Genomic DNA, 16,359 nt, shown 5'->3' on the forward strand with positions numbered 1-16,359 from the left:
CAGAGTACTGTGGTGGTGTGATAAAGAGGACAATGCATCTCCTTGTTCATGTGGCCAAGGCCAGGATATAGTGGGCTTGTACAGCTCCTCACAGACAGATTTAACTCAGTGTGGTTAAATTGCATCATTTAAATTATGTTTACTTGTCAATCGTGAATATTGTTGAAAAGAGAGACATCGAACTCTAGAAAGGCTATGTCGCAGAAAGAGGCCATTCAGCCCATCATGTCTGCGTCAGCAAAAAAAGAGAAAAAGAAACTAGCCTCTCATTTTGATCCCACTTCCCAGCACCTGGTCTGTGGCTTTGTAGGTTTCAGCACTTCAGATTCAGGGACCTTTTAAATGAGTTGAGCGTTTCTGCCTCAACCACCAATTCGCACAGTGAAATCCAGACACCCACCACCCTCTGGGCGAAAAGGCTTTTCCTCGTGTCCCCTCTAACCCTTCTACCAATCACTTTAAATCTGTGCCCCCTGGTAATTGACCTTTCAGTTAGGGGAAACAAGTCTTCCCTGTCTAGCCCCCTCATAATTTTGTACACCTGAATTAGATAATCCCTTAGTCTGCTCTATTCTACAGAAAACAACCCCAGTCTCTCCAATCTCTTTTTAGCTGCAATTTTCAAGCCTGGCAACATTCCTGTAAATCTCTGCACTCTCCAGAGCAATTATGTCCTTCCTGTAATGTGGTGACCAGAACTGCGTACAATACTCCAGCTGTGGCCTAACCAGTGTTTTATACACAGTTCCATCATTGTATCCCTGCTTTTGTATTTGATACCTCACCCAATAAAGCTTTCAATCAACTGGACAAACACAAGAATGCCAAATTTCAAACAGTCGTAACAATTTATACAACAGGAGAAAAATCTCTGGCAATATATCTCTCTTCAGCAATATTCAAGTTTCGTGCTAGCAAGTAACTATTTTTCTACGTTATTTAAATAATGTAAAGGCAATAGAGATACCATCTTACTTTGATTGTTCCAGTAATAAAGCTTTTAATGTTGACCTGTGCCCTTTTAATTGTTATGAGACACAGAATGAACTTCCTAAAGCCTGCATTACATACTCAGGTGCATGGGAGATAATTTTCCTCTCCCTGCAACCCACACCCCTTCCACCCAGGTTAAGCCTCATGTAAATTAGATGCTGCATTGCTAAAATGGACCCAAGTCAAACACACCTGTCATCCTTATCGCTGGGCTCATGAACAAAGAACAAAGAAAATTACAGCACAGGGACAGGCCCTTCGGCCCTGCACCGACCATGGTGCCCAACTGAACTAAAACCTCCATTCCCATCCTATTCATGTATTTGTCAAGATGCCCCTTAAAAGTCACTATCGTATCTGCTTCCACTACCTCCCCCGGCAGCGAGTTCCAGGCACCCACCACCTGTGTAAAAAAACTTGCCTCTTAAACCTATCCCCCCTAGTAATTGACTCTTCCACCCTGGGAAAAAGCTTCTGATTATCCATTCTGTCCATGCCCCTCATAATCTTGTAGACTTCTATCAGGTCGCCACTCAACCTCCGTCGTTCCAGTGAGAACAAACCAAGTTTCTCCAACCTTTCCTCATAGCTAATGCCCTCCATACCAGGCAACATCCTGGTAAATCTTTTCAGTACCTCTCCATAGCCTCCACATCCTTCTGGTAATGTGGCGATCAGAATTGAACACGATATTCTCAGTGCAGACTAACTAAGGTTCTATAAAGCCGCAACATAATTTGCCAATTTTTAAACTCAATGCCCCAGCCGATGAAGGCAAGCATGTCGTATGCCTTCTTGACTACCTTCTCCACCTGCATTGCCACTTTCAGTGAGCTGTGAATCTGTACACTCAGGTCCCTCTGCCTATCAATATTCTTAAGGGTTCTGCCATTTACTGTATATTTCCAACTGTATTAGACCTTCCAAAATGCATTACCTCACATTTGTCCCGATTAAACTCCATCTGCCATCTCTCCGTCCAAGTCTCCAACCGATCTATATCCTGCTGTATCCTCTGATGGTCCTCATCACTATCCGCAAATCCAACAACCTTTCTGTCATCCACAAACTTATTAATCAAACCAGTTACATTTTCCTCCAAATCATTTATATATATTTCAAACAGCAAAGGCCCAGCACTGATCCCTGAGGAACGCCACTTGTCACAGCCCTCCATTCAGAAACACACCCTTCCACTGCTATCCTCTGTCTTCTATGATGAGCCAGATCTGTATCCACCTTGCCAGCTCACCTTTGATCCCATGCGACTTAACCTTCTGCACTGGTCTGCCATGAGGGACCTTGTCAAAGGCCTTACTGAAGTCCATGTAGACAACATCCACTGCTCTACCCTCATTAATCATTTTCATCATTGCCTCAAAAAACTCGATTAAGTTAATGAGATACGACCTCCCCTTCACAAATCCATGTTGCCTCTCGCTAATACATCCACTTATTTCCAAGTGGGAGTAAATCCTGTCTCGAAGAATCCTCTCCAAAAGTTTCCCTACCACTGACGTAAAGCTCACCAGCCTGTAATTACCTGGATTATTCTTGCTTAAACAAAGGAACAACAGTGGCTATTCTCCAATCCTCTGGGACCTCCCCTGTAGCCAGTGAGGATGCAAAGATTTCTCTCAAGGCCCCAGCAATTTCCTCCCTTGCCTGTCTGGGGTATATCCCAACAGGCCCTGGGGACTTGTCTACCTTAATGTTTCTCAAGAACCTCAATACCTCCTTTTTGATCTCAACATGATTCAAATTATCTACATTCCTTTCCCAGACTCATCATCCACCAAGTCCTTCTCTTTGCTGAATACTGACGCAAAGTACTCATTTAATACCTCGCCCATATCCTCTGGCTCCACACATAGAATCCCTCCCCTGTCCTTGAGTGGGCCAACCCTCTCCCTGGCTACCCTCTTGCTCTTTATATATGTATAAAAAGCCTTGGAATTTTCCTTAATCCTGCTGGCCAATGACTTTTCGTGATTCCTTTTAGCCCTCCTTACTCCTTGCTTAAGTTTCTTTCTACTTTCCTTGTATTCCACACTTGTTTTGTGTGTTCCCAGCCTCCTAGCCTTGACAAATGCTTCCTTTTTCTCTTTGACTAGGCTCACAATACCTCTTGTTATCCAAGGTTCCCAAAACTTGCCATACTTATCCTTCATCCTTACAGGAATGTGCCAGTTCTGAATCCCTGTCAACTTGCACTTGAAAGCCTCCTACATGCCAGATGTTGATTTGCTCTCAAACATCTGTCCCCAATCTACATTCTTCAGTTCCTGCCTAATATTGTTGTAATTAGCCTTCCCCCAATTTAACACCTTAACTTGAGGACTACTCTTTATCCATCAGGACCTTAACACTTACTGAATTGTGGTCACTATTCCCGAACTGCTCCCCTACTGAAACGTCGACCACCTGGCCGGGCTCATTCCCCAATACTAGGTCCAGTATGGCCCCTTCCCTTTTTGGACTATCTATACACTGTTTCAAGAAGCCCTCCTGCCCCATCTACACCCCTGGCACTAACTGAGTCCCAGTCAACATAGGGGAAGTTATCTCCCACCACAACTTTTACACCTTGCCAAAATCTGCCTACATATCTGTTCCTCTATCTCCTGCTGGCAGTTGGGGGACCTATAGTAAACCCCCAACATTGTGACTGCACCCTTCCTATTCCTGAGCTCTATCCATATTGCCTCGCTGTATGAGCCATCCGAGGTGTCTCCTGCAGTACAGCTATGATATTCTCCTTAACCAGTGGTGCAACTCCCCCACCCCTTTTACATCCCCCTCTATCCCATCTGAAACATCTGTATCCTGGGACATTAAGCTACCAATCCTATCCTTTCCTTAACCAAGTCTCTGTAATAGCAACAACATCATAGTTCCAAGCACTAATCCAAGCTCCTAAGTTCATTTGCCTTAACTGTTACACTTCTCGCATTGAAACAAATGCACCTCAGTTCAGCAGACCCTCTTTGATTAGCAATCACACACTGCCTGCTCTTTCTCTGAGTCTTACTGGCCCTTCTCTCTGGTTCCCCTTCAGCTAATTCACCTTTGATTTGGTTCCCATCCCCCTGCCAAACTAGTTTAAATCCTCCCGTGTGACACTAGCAAACCTCCCGGCCAAAATATTAATGCCCTTCCAGTTTAGATGCAACCCGTCCTTCTTGTACAGGTCCCACCTGCCCAGGAAGAGATCCCAATGGTCCAGATATCTGAAACCCTCCCTCCTACACCAGCTGTTTAGCCACGTGTTGAGCTGCACTATCTTCCTATTCCTAGCCTCACTGGCACTTGGCACAGGGAGTAATCCTGAGATTACAACCCTAGAGGTCCTGCTTTTTAAATTTCTACCTAACTCCCTAAACTGCTGCTGCAGGACCTCATCACTCTTCCTGCCTATGTCGTTAGTACCAATATATACCACGACCTCCAGCTGTTCACCCTCTCCCTTCAGAATGCTTTCTGCCCGTTCAGACATCTTGGACCCTGGCACCAGGGAGGCAACATACCATCCTGGAGTCTCTTTCACGTCCACAGAAGCACCTATCTGCACCCCTAACTATAGAGTCCCCTATAACTATTGCTCTAGTCTTCTTTGTCCTTCCCTGCTTAACAACAGAGCCAGCCATGGTGCCACTGCTCTGGCTGCTGCTGTTGTCCCCTGATAGGCCAACCCCCCCAACAGTATCCAAAAGGGTATATTTGTTAGAGAGGATGATGACCAGGGGGGATTCCTGCACTGACTGCCTGCCCCTTCTAGCGGTCACCCATCTATCTGCCTGCACCTTGGGTGTGACCACGTCTCTGAAGCTCCTATCTACGACGTTTTTCGCCATCTTCATGCTCCTAAGTGCATCCAACTGCTGCTCCAACCTATCCATGCGGTCTGTAAGGAGCTGCAATTGGGTGCACTTCCTGCAGACGTAGTCGTCTGAGACACTGGAAGCGTCACAGATCTCCCACATCTCACAAGTGCAGCACTTAACCCCACTGACCAACATTTCTAACACCAATTAAATTATTTAAGAAAATTTATAAAACTCTTACCTTCATTTTTACCTTTTCACAGTGGCCTTTTTTTTGGTCAGAGGAGGAGAGAGGGAGGGAAACACTAATTTAGTGTTTCGGGTTTACCGCTCCTTGACACCAGATCTTCCGCTTCCCACTTTTTAGTAGACTTTGCTAGTCTGACTTCTCCCAGAATGCACCAGTGAAATCCCTCAGCCGCCTCTACCAGAATCAATGATTCATGGCTTATCCCAATGTTTGTTTGTATGGCTGCCATTGCTGACGTTGGGAGAGTGGAACTAACTATTGTCCTTCGAAAGAGCCAGTGCAAATGCAGTAGGCCAAATGGCCTCCTCCTGTATTATACTATTCTATGATATTCTATCTCCTCAGGAGTCTCTGTAAGGTGCCGAGAGGAAAATAATTTATATATTCATCGAATGGTTCCCATTCGCTGCCATCCAAATGTCTCTCTTTCTCACCAAGAAACAGACATCTAAAGGGAGTCTGCATGGCACACATCTCATGCCAGTGGTAATGACAGATTCTTCTTGGTATTCCTGTCCCCAGTGGCACCTCTTCTGCAAAGGTAACTTGTGAAGAGTTTTCTGACTTTAGTCACCAAAATTCATTATCTGATGAATCGGTGCTTGTCCCTTTAAATTCCCAAAGCTTTGAAATGTAATGTGTGCCACTCCCAGTCAATGTGGGCACTGTCTGCAGCTGGATTTCAGTGAGGTTAGTGTGCAGGCCCCAATAACGTTGCTTGCAGGTGTTATCAATGGCTTTATTTTGAATCCTCTCTTGCAGGATTTGACTCGACTCCCAACCAGAAGTGAGCAAGGCGAGAACCAGGTGTGAAAGAGCCTTTGTGCTCCACATTACTACTGGGAATTAGTTACATAGGGAACGTAATGTGGTGAAAATCCAACTCTTTAGAAACATAGGCCCTCGAGCCTGCAATTATTTATGTGTAAACAGTACAACAATCTCAGACAGCAAAGATGTGATTGGCAAATTTTCAATATTTGCTTTCCAAATTGTGTTCTGCCATTAACTTTGCAAAAACAGCATCTTGTTGTCTGCCTCTTCACTGATGTACTGTGAGTTGCGTGAAACTACTATATTTGTACATTGATAACAACTAAACTCGCCACAGAAAATGAAGCCTCATCGATTAGATCTAGTACCCTTTTACTACAGGGTTAGTGATAATGACCACAGTCAACCCCTTTGCAACGAAAATTAACTATTACAAGTTTGGAGTCTCATTCCTTCAGGTTTTAATTGTTGGAGATTTTAAAAGTGTAAAGTTTTTCATTACTTGTTTTTAATTGTGTGTTTCCTTTACCTCTTTTAACGTAAAATTTATATCCCTCCCTTTATTTCTATTTCTTTACCTGATTTGACATTGAATTCATCAAATCTAATTTACATTGCCTTCTCAGTCCATCTGCTGCTATCTTCACAATCTCTCAATCCAATTTGTTAAGTAGATGGATGCTTGACCTGTTCACCTGGATGTCCTGTTTTGTTCGCTGAGACATCATCAACTTGCACTTTCAGCAGCTAAACAGGCAAGGGCAAGTCTAACTAATAGCAAATGCCATTAGATACCCTGCTCCAGCAGAACTATGAGCCAATATGTTTGACACTATCAGCTTGTGAGGCACTGATATCGAACTGCTGCCTAATCCAAATGTCCAAATTGGCGAAAGTACAATCAGAGTCATTATCAGCTTTTGATTGCCTAGTGCTAACATTCTTTCACAGTAAAAAGTCTCACAACACCAGATTAAAGTCCAACAGGTTTATTTGGAATCATGAGCTTTCAGAGCGCAGCTCCTTCATCAGGTGAGTGATGAAGGAGCAGCGCTCCAAAAGCTCGTAATTCCAAATAAACCTGTTGGACTTTAACCTGGTGTTGAGAGACTTCTTACTGTGCCCACCCCAGTCCAACGCCGGCATCTCCACATCATTCTTTCACATCACCTTGACAAATATCATGAAGGGATGATGTTTAACTGTTATGGAGCACCAATGATGTGATCTGTTTATGAAGTGAGTCTTCAGTTAAAGCATTCCACTACCACTCCGTGACTGCACAAGTCAGGATCTAACACCTGACTGCATCAACAGATTGGCTTTCTGTGTTTTTAAAGAAAAATATGTCACTGGCAGTCTTCCCTATCAGAGAACTGCAGGTGGCTGTGTTACATTCACAGCAACCCAGAGGACAAGAATTTACAGACAAACTCACACCCTGCACAGGGTCATCGGGCCCAAAAGGAACCAACACATAGAACAGGCACAAATGATCAACCCCTGAGTGGTAACATTATCTGTACAAGCAACAATCACATAAAACAAGCAGGTCGTTTGTAAAGGCTTCGGAAATTTGCTCATCTGTAGCAAAGTTGTGTTTGATATATTGGGACCTTGTTTAAGTGAGGCACCTTGTGCCATTCCCCATTAGTTGGACTTAATTGACTTCAGCTCCAGTTAATTTGCCTTATATCTTGCTGGGAGTAAGAGCTGATACAACAGCATGGTGAGGGCAATACGGCATCTGGGATCTCAGTCAAAGATGGAATCAAAAGATTATTTCCTTAATTAAATGATTTTTAAGGATTGGGAAAGACATGGGGAAATATGGAGAAGGAAATTGGGTGGAATCAGATGCAGAAAGGGAAGTAAAAAGAGTGGAGGGGGGATGGAATGGGATGAGTGGAACAGAAACAGATGCCATAGGGTTTTTCAAAGGCAATTAGACATGTATATACTATAGTTTCCAGTTGGGTAGTCAGTTTTTAACAACCCTCAGTATGAGAACATTTCTCCCCATTTCCCCTCTAGTTCCTTCACCAATTATTTTAAATCTATGACCTCTGGTTAGCGACTTGCTTGCCAAAGGAAACTGAGTCTCCCTACTTGCCTTTACAAATTAACACTCATAGAATCACTATACTGCAGAAGGAGGCCATTCGGCCCATCAAGCCTGCACTGACAACAGTCCCACCCAGGCCCTATCACCATAACCCCATGGATTTACCCAGCAATTTAGCATGGCCAATTCACCTAACCTACACATCTTTAGACTGTGGGAGGAAACCAGAGCACCCGAAGGAAACCCATGCAGACACGGGGAGAATGTGTAGACTCCGCACGGACAGTGACCCAAACCGGGAATTGAACCCAGGTCCATGGCACTGTGAGGGAGCAGCGCTAACCACTGTGTCACCATGCCACTCCTTAATGTTTTAAACCTCTATTAATTATCCCCTTTACGCTCTCTCAGCTTATTAGAGAACAATCCCAACTTCCCCACTCTCTCAAGATCACTGAACTCCCTCATTCCTGGCATCAACCTGGCACAAGTTATAATTGTACCCGAGATGAGGGAAAGTCACGTATTCTTTCTATGGAAGCTTTTGTTCCAATGGAAACTTTATTTCATGGATTGATCGCTCTCCATGAATTAAATTCATCGGTGCGAGAGTATTGCATGTCCCACCACTCTGGAAATCCAGTGAAAACAAGATCATACACCCTTGCAACAAGATTAAATCTCCTGTTCCATAAGATCACTGGGCAGCACGGTGGCACTGCTGCTTCACAGCGCCAGGGTCCCAGGTTCAATTCCGGCCTCGGGTGACTGTCTGTGTGGAGTCTGCATGTTCTCCCCATGTCTGCATGGGTTTCCTCCGGGTGCTCAGGTTTCCTCCCACACTTCAAAGATGTGCGGGTTAGGTAGATTGGCTGTGCTAAATTGCCCCTTGGTGTCCAAAGATGTGCAGGTTAGGTCAATTGGCTATGCTAAATTGCCCCTTAGTGTCCCAAAATGTGTAGGTTAGATGAATTAGCCATGGTAAATGAGTGGGGTTACGGGGATTGGGCAGGGGAGAGGGCCTGGGTAAGATACTCTGTTGGAGAGTTGGTGCAGACTTGATGGGCCCAATGGCCTCTTCTGCTCTGTAAGAATTCTATGATTCTATGGATGTGTGTCCATTGAGGGAGATGATGATTAGAATTGGAGGAGACTCGTTTGGAGCAAAACACACTTAGATTGGTTGGACCAAATGGCCTACCTCTGCACTATAGCTTCAATGTAACTTTCTCGTGCCTGTCAGAATTTCTGATTATCAAACCAATTGTGAATGAACAATTTTCCAGGCATTCAAAGAGGAAAATATGATTTGAGGGAAAATGTGTTTGACCCTGATGTTTACGAAAACAGTAATAGGTTTCACAGAAAATGTCAACATCTGGTGTAATAGTCCCTATCTCCATAACCTTCTCCAACCTTAAAATCCTCCGAGGTCATTGCCCCCCATTCCCTGCTCCAATTTTGGCCTCTGGAATGACCCTGATTTTCTTCCATCATTGGTGGCCATGCCTTCAACTGCTCGTGCCTTAAGCTCTGGAATCCCTCCTCCCACGAACCTTTCAGACACTCTTCCTCTCTCTTTCATAAGACCTTCCTTAAAACTTACCTCGTTGACCAAACTTTTTTCTCCTTAAGTCAGATTTTGTTTTGGAATGATCCTGAAGCTCTTGGGACTTTTGCTACGTTAAAAGCATCACAACAAAGCAAGTTGTTGTTGTTGATGAGTTCTGTCCCTGGATGAGAAGCATTTATTCAACAACAGATGGCGATGTTACAAAAGGCACAAGTGATACATGGCCACAGCAATGGGTCCAGCACTCAGAACTTAACATCAAAGCAGCAAGATAAATGGTGTAACTGTAGACACTGCACCTTTCCACTAATAAACAAAAATAAAGTCTTACATTTCTATAGCACCTTTCATGACCTCAGGATGCTCCAAAGCACTTCCAAGCCAATGAAGTACTTTCTGAAATGTGGTCACTGCTGTATCATAGAATGTACAGTGCAGAAAGAGGCCATTTGGTCCATCGAGCCTGCACCGACAACAATCCCACCCAGGTCCTATCCACGTAACCCCACATATTTACCCCACTAATCCCCCTGACACTAAGAGGCAATTTATCATGGTCAATCCACCTAACTCGCACATCTTTGGAGTGTAATGTAGGAAATGATGAAAACAGCCAATCTGTACACAGCAATAACAGCAAAGTGATCATGGCCCACATATTTACCTTGCTAACCACTCTAACCTCCACATCCCGGGACACCAAGGGGCAATTGGACATGGCCAATGCACCTAACCTGCACATCTTTGGAGTGTGGGAGGAAACCAGAGCACCCGGAGGAAAGCCACGCAGGGACATGGGGAGAACGTGCAGACAGTGGCCCAAGCTGGGAATCAAACCCAGGTCCAAATTCAATGTTGAGAACTCCTGGGGCAACTCCCTCTCGATTGCATAGCACTGTGCTGCCCACCACCTCTGGTGGGTCTGTCCTGTCAGTGGCATGGTGGGATCAGGGACATTGCCTGTAAGGTATGATTCCATGTGTGTGACTATGTCAGGCTGGTGCTTGACTAGTCTAGGGGCAGCTCTCCCAGTTTTGGCACAAAGTTTGACAGGGCTGGATTTGCCATTGCCATTTCCAGTGCCTAGGTTGATGCCGGGTGACCCATCCTGTTTCATTCCTTATGTGGGCTTTGTAGCAGTTTGATACAACCGAGGACTCGCTAGGTTATTTCAGAGGGCATTTAAAAATCAAACACATTGCTGTGGCTCTGGAGTCACATGTATGCTAGACCCGGTAAGGACAGCAGATTTCCTTCCCTAAAGGACATTAGTGAACCAGATGGCGTTTTCTGACAATCGGCAAGGCCACTGTTACTGAGACGAGCTTGTTAATTGCAGATTTATTAACTGAATTTAAGTTCCACTAGCTGCTGTGATGGAATATGAACCTGAATACACAGGTCCCCCACCCCTCCATCCCCTCTTCCCCATACCCCCACAGCTGATGATTCAGTACTCCTCCATGTTGAACACCACTAAAAGGAAGCACAGAGGAGTGGCAAGGGCATAGAATGTACTCTAGGTGGGCATTTCAATGTCCATCACCAAAAGTGACTTGATAGCACCACCATTGACCAAGCTGGCCAAGTCCTGAAGAATATCGCTGCTGGACTGGGTCTGAAGCAGGTGGTGAAGGAATCAACAAGAGGGAAAAACATACTTGATCTTGTCTTCACCAACCCACCTGTCACAGATGCATCTGTCCATTACAGTATCAGTAAGAGTGACCGCCGCACAATCCCTGTGGATACAAAGCCCAATCTTCATATTAAGGTTACCCTCCATGTGTGGCATTTACACCGTGCTAAATGGGATAGACTTCAAACACATCTAGCAACACAAATCTGGGCATCCTATCTGCTATCAACAGCACTAGTTATCCATTTATAAACTGGTTGAATACAATTGAAAGCTAGTAAGAGATTGCAAATTATGAGATGCAGAGGTAGAAACTGACATTTTCTAAATTACACAAGTAGCTTGCAAACGCTGTTCCAAATCTGGCCCCAAACATCCCCAATTTTAAATGCCCCACCATTGGTGACTGTGCCAATAATTGCCGAGACCTCAAACTCTGAAATTCCCGACCTAAACCACTCTGCCTTGTATCTCCCTGCCCTGCTTCAAGACACTCCTTAAAACCCATCTGGTTCACTAATGTCCTTTAGGAAAGGAAATCTGTCGTCCTTACCCGGTCTGGCCTAAATGCGACTCCATAGCCATAGCAATGTGGTTGACTCTCAACTGCCCTCGGGCAACTAGAGATGAGCAATAAATGCTGGCCGGCCGGCGATGCCCATGTCCAACAAATGAATTAATGAAAACTACCTCTTTGACCCAGATTTCAGTGATCCGTCCTAACATCTCCCTATGTGGTTGAATAATGCACTGGGATACTAAACTATTAAATTAGGGGAGGTGATAGTCTAATGGTATTATCGGTAGACTATTTATCCAGAAACTCAACGAATGTTCCGGGGATCTGGGTTCGAATCCCGCCATGGCAGATGGTGGAATTTGAATTCAATTTTTAAAATCTGGAATTAAGAATCTACTGATGACTATGGAACCAATCATAGCTATATGAACGGAGTGGGAATGGAGGGATACAAAAGAGTGGTCTAGTTTGGACCAGGGAGCGGCGCGGGCTAATTGTTCCTTGTTTCTCGTTTCAAGGCTTCATTCTATGATCATCTTGCTGGTGCCAGTACAGAGCGAGACTGCGGATAGTTGGGAACCTGTCTCGGGGGCAGGGAATTCATATGGTGTTCGTGGAAGTGGAAATGACTAGGGTTGGGAAGCATTTTCCGATCAGGGCCATTGTGATCTCCTGGACTCGTTTCGATCGCCTCAGGGGGTTGGAGAGGAATTTCCCAGATTTTTTTTCCCCATATTGGCCCTGGGGTTTTTCACTCTGGGTTTTCGCCTCTCCCTGGAGATCACATGGTCTGGAATGGGGGGGTGGGGGTGAGTTAATAGGTTGTAATGAACAAAGCATCGTAGCTGTGAGGGACAGCTCGGTGGATAGGATATTGGTATGTAGATAGGCTGGAAAATTGGGCGGGGATCCTGGATTCAGGATTCAATCCTGGACCGGGGAGCGGCGCGGGCTTGGAGGGCCGAAGGGCCTGTTTCTGTGCTGTATTGTTCTTTGTTCTTTGTTTGTTCATTGTCAATTGTCAGAAAAACACACCTGGTTGGAAGGAAATCTGTCATCCTTACCCGGTCTGGCCTACATGTGACTCCAGAGCCACAGCAATGTGGTTGACTCTCAACCACCCTCTGAAATGGTCTAGCAAGCCATTCAGTTCAAGGGCAACGAGGGATTGGCAATAAATGCTGGCCCAGCCAGCGATGCCCATGTCCCACAAATGAATAAACATTAATGATGCCATTGTTGTTGTAGTCGTGTAGCACGAGATCATATCAGAATGGTTTAGGTTTTCAGGTTCAGGATATATACAGGAGATGAAATGCAAGTCATATCTTGCCCAGTGAATAGTGAAGCTGAATTGCGTATCGTCCCGAACACCATTTCCACAATGGCTTGTCATCAAAAAGCTGCTTTGCTCCCTGGTGCTCTTTCTTTAAGAGGAGCCGCACTGTCAGCCCTGTTCACATGCTCCATCCTGACAAACCTGCCAAGCAAACAGATAAGGACTGGAAAAGGATTTTATTTACAACCAGCCAGAGAGAGAGAGACGCAAGCCTTTAATGGCAATGTCTCAGCACCAGCTGAAACCGCTGCATTGGATCACATCTGCTAGCTTACCCTTGCAGAAAATAACCTTGAGGTGAAGGAAAGCAATATCTGGTGAGAGGCTGTCACCTGATACAGACATCCCTCAGTGCATTTATAAATACAGGAATCAGAAACAAAAATGATGTGACTGAAATAAAGCATAAGGGAAAACATCCCTGGGAACTGTGTACTCCCAGCAATTATTAATTCTGTTTGGCATGGACATATGCACCTCCTAGCTTAACAGGAGCCACACTTATCTCAAACCAGAGACAGACTAAATAACAAGGTGACATCTTTGCATTAAAGACCATCTGAATATCTGCCCAGAACCTGCCTCTTTTCTAAAAGATGTCACAGTCAAATGGATTCTCCACGTAGTATGTTTCCAGTAATGGAATATAAAGGGAATCATGTTACCATTGGGATGTGATGTTACAGTGTTACATTCGCTTACAGTCTGGGTTTCGGGCCTTTATTGATGTAACAGACAAAAGAATTTTCCTTGGGACACATCAACACATCCATGTGCCAATAGCACTGAGTGCAGTTTCAGCCTCGGGGCTCTGTAGTCTCCTGGCCCGAGTCATGCGCTACTTGAAAATAAGAATTATTTTGAATAGCACACAGCCTTTGGGACTGTAGATTGACTGAGCTTTTTATAAAATCATAATTACACTGGCTTGGAATTTGCATGATGTGGAGTTGCCGGCGTTGGACTGGGGTAAACACAGTAAGTAGTCTAACAACACCGGGTTAAAGTCCAACAGGTTTATTTGGTAGCAAAAGCCATTAGCCTTCAGAGCGCTGCTCCTTCGTCAGGTAAGTCTACAAAGGAGCAGAGCTCCGAAAGCTTGTGTGGCTTTTGCTACCAAATAAACCTGTTGGACTTTAACCTGGTGTTGTGAGATTTCTTACTGTATTGGAATTTGCAGTCAGTGGCGAAGAAACGGTGTCACTGTTGTTTGCACTTGGAGCCGCCCATAGATCTTTCGCAAGCTTTTTGAATGGCAACTTATGGTTCCCAGAGATCCTTTTCAGAGCATGTCCTTCATAGAAGATCTATACGTATGTGAGCAGGGCCATAGACACCATGATTCCTCAACCACTCAGACTGAACTATGTAGCGACATAGTGTGAGAATGGATGTTACTTTTTAAATATTTTTAGGGAATATGGTGTTGCTCTGGAAAATGAGTAAAGGTGCAAGATGCATGTATTTGTAATGAAACATTTTGGCACATGGTTTATAAATAAATTGGCTAGGTTTGGGAATTTGCATTAGGAGATACAGAGTTGCAATAGGAGAAAGACACACCTTTCTCAGCTGTTAAATTTGAAAGAGGAGTAAAAGGCTTTTACCGCTTGCAAAAGGTTCTTAGGTAAATAGGGAAAGTTTTTAAATTTTATTTAACCTTAAAGTGGGGGGAGGTGCATTGGAAAACATGAAACCTTTTTATATTTTGGAAAAGTTGAGCTCAAAGAACTGCTGAGAACAATGGAATCGGAGGTGAAAGTGGGAGACGGTATTTTGGAGTTACTGTTGAGAGGATTTATTGTTGACCATGTGAGGAAGACCTGCTGGAAACAGCTCTGGGCTGGGAGAAGAGGTGCAGTTTGAATCAGCCATCCAGTCAAGCCAGAAAAGCCTCAGGCCGCAAGTAGCGCACCACTTATTTCTGAAGGTTTCTTGGATTTTTCACAACAGAGTGGAAGAGAATTTGAGAGGTTGCGTGGTATGTCTTATTAAAGCAATAACAGCTTTGCCTTGGGGTAATATTACTGGATTTCTGATAGTTAAACAACTATAAGAGCGCGGTGGCTGGTGTTTAGTTCTGGATCTGACTGAGTAGGGAGTTTTTTGGGAGACAATGTTTGTAAGGCTAATTTTAGCTGTGTGACTGTAATCTCGTGTGATTAAGTTTTCTTCTCTTTTTGTTTATAATTAAAGGTAAAAAAGTTTATTAAGTCCCAAAAGTGTTATTGAACCTTTTGCTGCAGTGATTGGTATGCTTTCTTCTGTTTCAGAATACAAAAACAGTATATTTCCCATAAGCCACATTTCCATGTAGGAATTGGTTTGATCAGCAATTAACATCTGCGGTGATCATAACAATAGTAACATAGGAACAGGAGGGAGCAGCTTACTCATGTCCATTTCACTGGTCTTTTAGATCATGGCTGATCTGTACCTCAACTCCACTTAGCTGCCTTTATGACCCCAAATCCATGGGTTTCCACTGAGTGCTCCGGTTTCTTCCCACAGTCCGAAAGACGTGCTGGTTAGGTGCATTGGCTATGCTAAATTCTCCCTCAGTGTACCCAAACAGGCGCCGGAGTGTGGCGACTAGGGCATTTTCACAGTAACTGCATTGCAGTGTTAATGTAAGCCTACTCGTGACACTAATAAATTTTTAAAAATATTTTGATGGACAAGAATGTTCCAGATTTCCCTTACCCTTTGTGTGAAAAAAGTGTTTCTTGGTTTCACTCCCAAGTGGCCAAGATCTAGTTTTGAGATTGTGGCCTCTTGTTCTGCACTCAGTTCCCAGAGAAAATAGTTTCAGTATTCACTGAATCCCTTAGTCGTTGCAAGAATCTTGATTAAACCACCGCTCAACCTCATGTCTGAAAAATGTACTCTATTTATTTCTCCACGGATTCTGCCAACCCATTATTTCCAGCATTTTTCTGTTTTTAATTTAAGAAATTGTTCTAATTTGTCTTTCTGAGATCCAAAGTGGATGACCTCACATTTCCCCACATTGAATTGCATTTGTCGGATCCCAGCCTCGCTTACTTAGTTTGTCTGAGCCCCTTTCTAACTTGGTGTTCTCATCTATTCAATGTACTTAACTTAACATTTCCTTAATAACTTGGACACAGTATGGATTTTTTTTATTTCATGGGATGTGGTCATCATTGTCGAGGCCTGCATTTCTAATTGCCTTTGAGAAGGTGGGAGTGAGCCATCTTCTTGAAACGCTGAGGTCCATGTGGTGTTGGAACACCCAAAGTCCCATTAAGGAGGGAGCTCCAGGACCTTTACCCAGCAATGATGAAGAATGGCAATGTCAGAATGTGGCATGTGGTGGGGAACTTGTAAATGGTGGTATTCTCATGCATCTGCTACTCTT

The sequence above is a fragment of the Mustelus asterias genome, chromosome 7 (genome assembly GCF_964213995.1).
Source record: "Mustelus asterias chromosome 7, sMusAst1.hap1.1, whole genome shotgun sequence".
Taxonomy (NCBI): domain Eukaryota; kingdom Metazoa; phylum Chordata; class Chondrichthyes; order Carcharhiniformes; family Triakidae; genus Mustelus; species Mustelus asterias.